Source organism: Canis lupus, chromosome X, assembly GCF_003254725.2.
Source record: "Canis lupus dingo isolate Sandy chromosome X, ASM325472v2, whole genome shotgun sequence".
Taxonomy (NCBI): Eukaryota; Metazoa; Chordata; class Mammalia; order Carnivora; family Canidae; genus Canis; species Canis lupus.
Genome location: NC_064281.1, coordinates 59,498,505 through 59,503,074, shown reverse-complemented (window position 1 = coordinate 59,503,074; position 4,570 = coordinate 59,498,505). Strand labels below are relative to the sequence as shown.

Sequence of the window (4,570 nt, the reverse complement as noted above, 5' to 3'; positions counted from 1 at the left end):
CTTTTTATTTGTTGTTGTCATTAGGTTGGTGTACAACATCCTATGCATACAATTGTCTATGTTGTTGGTTGTTTATGTTTGAACACATTATGAAAACATTAAATTTTTACTCTTTCTCTCACATTTTATGTATATGATGTCATATTTACATCCTTTTATTTTGTGAATCCCTTGACTGATTATTATAGATAATATAGCTTTTACTGCTTTTGTGCATTAACCTCTGTATGATTTCATAAGTAATTAATCGACTACTTTTATTATGTTTCTATTTAACTGAAATTTTTTCCTTTCCTAATTTTCTTACTTCTGATTTTGGCCTTTTTTTCCACTCAAAGAATTTTCTTTACCATTTCTTGAAAGGCTGGTTTAGTGCTGACAAACTCCTGTAACTTTTGTTTGTCAGGGTAACTCTTTACTTCTCCTTCTATTCTGAATGAGATAGCCTTGCTGGATAGAGTATTCTTGGTTGCTGACTTCTTTCTTTCAGCACTTTAAATATATCATGTCATTCTATTGTGGCCTGCAAAGTTTCTGCTAAAAAAGTCAGCCAATTGTGTTATGTGGTTTCCCTTGTATGTAACTGTTTACTTTTTCTTCCTGCTTTCAGAATTCTCTATCACTACTTTTTTGCCATTTTATTTTTATGTCTTGGTGTAGACTGCTTTGGTCTAATCTTGTTGTGGACTCTGTGTGTTCCGTATTTGGATGTCTGTTCCTTTTCCCAGATTAGGGATATTTTCAGCCCTAAGATTAGTACTTAATGATGAAAAACTGAGAGTATTCCCTCTAATATCAGGAACAAGACAAAGATGTCCACTCCAGTAGGTTTTACTCAACATAGTACTGAAAGTCTTAGCCACAGAAATCATACAAGAAAAAGAAATAAGAGGCACCTATATTGTTAAAGAAGAAGCTAAATTGTCACTATTTGCAGATGACATATTATATACAGAAAATCCTGGACTCCACCAAAAAATTACTAGAAGTAATAAATGAATTCAGTAAAGTTGCAAGATACAAAATGAATACCCCAAAATACACAGTGTTTCTATACACTAATAACAAAGTAGCAGAAAGAAAAATTAAGAAAACAACTTTGTTTACAATTGCCTCCAAAAGAATAAAATACCTAGAAATAAGCAACTAAAAATGTGAAAGACCTGTACTCTGAAATCTATAAAACACTAATGAAACAAATTGAAGATGACACAAACAAATGGAAAGATATTCCATGTTTATGGATTAGAAGAATTAATATTGTTAAAATATACCCAAAGCAATCTACACATTCAATGAAATCCCTATTGGCTTACTCTCTTTCTCTGCCATCTTCATTCTTCCTTCCTTGCACAAAATGTATGGTGAAGCCATAAAAACCATCCCTGCTACAGAGTAAGAGTTACCACAGCTCCAGGCTGAGACAGGGTCTGGAACAGAATATGACAGGTATAAATCAGTACCAGAGCTCAAGGAACAGGATTCCACACAGACGACCACACAACAAGCCCAGGTGGCAGCAGCAGCTGAAATTGATGAAGAACCAGTCAGAAAAGCAAAACAGAGCCGGAATGAAAAGAAGGCATGGAAAGCTATGTTCAAACTCAGTCTTCAACAGGTTATGAGAGTCACTATCTAGAAATATAAGAACATTCTCTTTGTCATCACAAAACCAGATGTCTACAATAGCCCTGCTTCTGATACCTACATAGTTTTTTTTTTTTTTTTTGAGAAGCCAAGATGGAGGATTCATCTCAGCAGACACAACTAGCGGCTGCTGAGAAATTCAAAGTTCAATGTGAAGCTGTCTCAAACATTCAATAAACACACAGACTCCAACTGTACAAGAGGAAAATTAAGAAGAAGAGGTTGATGAAACAGATGAAGAGGTTAAGGACATAGAATTGGTCATGTCACAAGCAAATGTGTCAAGAGCAAAGGCAGCCCAAGCCCTGAAGAACAGCAGTAATGATATTAGAAATGCTATTATGGAATTAACAATGTAACCATATGAAAATGAGAACTGTCTTCTCATGTTTCAAAAGAATAACTGAAGCTTGGTTTGAAATTTGTACTATTTCTATCATTAATAAAGTTATGGCTTCTTGTTGGATGAAAAAAAAATAGAAAAAGAAATCCCCGCCAAAATGCCAACAGCATTTTTCACAAAACTAGAACAAATATTAAAATTTGATGGAACTAAAAGACCTCAAATAGCCAAATCAATCTTGAAGAAGAAAAACAAATATGTGGAGGTATCACAATTCTATATTTTAAGATATACTCCAAATCTGTAATAATCAAAACAGTATGATACTAGCACAAAAATAGACACATATAACAGTGAAACAGAGCAGAAAGCCTAGAAATAAATGCACAATTATATGGTTAATCTCCAAAAAAGGAGGCAAGCATATGCAATGGGAAAAGGTAGTTTCTTTTTTTTTTTATTTTTTATTTACTTATGATAGTCACACACAGAGAGAGAGAGGCAGAGACACAGGTAGAGAGAGAAACAGGCTCCATGCACCGGGAGCCCGACGTGGGATTCGATCCCGGGTCTCCAGGATCGCGCCCTGGGCCAAAGGCAGGCGCCAAACCGCTGCGCCACCCAGGGATCCCCAAAAGGTAGTTTCTTTAACAAATGGTGTTGGGAAAACTGGTCATCTACATGCAAAAGAATGAAACTGGACCACTTTCTAACACTATATACAAACATAAACTCAAAATGGATTAAAAACCTCAATGTGAGACTTGAAAACATAAAAGTCCTGGAAGAGAACATAAGCAGTAATTTCTCTGACATCAGCAGTAGTAAAATTTTTCTTACCTCAAAGATACTGATGTAGTTAAACACTGGGACACCTGCACCCCAATGTTCATAGCAGCAATGTCCACAATAACCAAACTGTGGAAGAAGCCACGATGCCCTTCAACAGATGAATGGATGAAGAAGATGTGGTATATACATACAATGGAATATTACTCAGCTATTAGAAGAGACGAATACCCACCATTTGTTTTGACATGAATGGAACTGGAGGGTATTATGCTGAGTGAGATAAATCAATCAGAGAAGGGCAATCATCATATGGTTTCACTCATACATGGAATATAAGAAATAGTAAAAGGGATTATAAGGAAAAGGAGGGGAACTGAGTGGGAAAAATTAAGGAGGGAGAAAAACCATGAAAAACTACTAACTCTGGGAAACAAACAAAGGGTTGTGGAAGGGGAGGTGGTTGGGGGGTGGGGTAACTGAGTGATAGGCATGGAGGAGGGCACTTGATGGGATGAACACTGGGTATTATACTATATGTTGGCAAATTGAATTTAAAGTAAAAAAATAAAAAAATTCTAGATATATCTTCTCAGACAAGGGGAACAAAAGCAAAAATAAACTACTGGGAATACATCAAAATACAAAAGTTCTGTGCAGCAAAGGAACCATCAACAAAACAAAAAGGAAACCTACCAAATGAGTGAAGATATTTTCAAATGGTATATCTAAAAAGGAATTATTATAAAAATATATAAAGAACTTATACAACTCAACAAAACAATTTGATTAGAAAATGGGCAGAGTACCTGAATATTTTCCCCAAGAAGATATACAGATAACCAACAGACATGAAAAGATGTTCAAGATCACTAATCATCAGGGAAATGCAAATCAAAACCATAAGGAAATATTACTTTACAACTGTTAGAATGGCTAAAGTAAAAAGAAGAAGAAATAACAGGTGTTGGTGAGGAAGTGGAGAAAAAGGAACCCTCATATACGGTTGGTGGAAATGTCCATTGATACAATGACTGTGGAAAACAATATGAAGGTTCCTCAAAAAATTAAAATAAAACTACCATATGATCTGATAATTCCACTATTGGATATTCACTCAAAGAAAGCAAAAGCACTCATTTAAAAATAGATGAATGGATAAAGAAGATATGGTAGTCAGCAACAAAACAGGTTGAGATCATGCTATCTGACACACGTAGATGGACCTAGAAGGTATTATGCTAAGTGAAATAAGTCAGACTGAGAAAGACAAATACCATATGATTTTACTCATAAGTGGAATCTAAAAAAACCCACACAAATGAATAAACAGGAAGCGGAATCAGATCTATGAAAGAGAAAAATTGATGGATGCCAGAAGGGAGGCTGGTGGGTGCCTGGGGAAAATGGGTGAAAGAAAGTGGGAGATACCGGCTTTCAGTATGGAATGAATAAACCATAGGAATAAAAGGCACAACATAGGATGGAAAAAAAGAGAGACCATGGCCAAATCTGTTAGCACTTCTTTGCATTTATCCTTTGCTAAGTTTCCTTTTATTCTTCTACTTCCATTACCTAGGCAACTGCAATTTTCATCCTAAGAATAGGGAAGTTCTGCTCTATAATGACTACTAGATGTGCAGTGTAATCTGTGTCTTTGACTTGCTTGACCCATTTTTTACTACTTCTAGTTTTACAAACCTGGTTCTTTGGGGGTAGCAGTGTTGTTTGCAGGCTTGTAAGATAGCATGCTAAATCAGATACAGCCACTGTGGACATAGATTCATGACA

General features: G+C 35.6%; 1 pseudogene; it reads left to right on the top strand.

Annotated features, from left to right (window-relative positions):
• The first annotated feature begins 1,357 nt into the window (after positions 1-1,357).
• LOC112671945 (nascent polypeptide-associated complex subunit alpha-like) lies at positions 1,358-2,006 on the top strand (annotated as a pseudogene).
• The last annotated feature ends 2,564 nt before the right edge of the window (positions 2,007-4,570 follow it).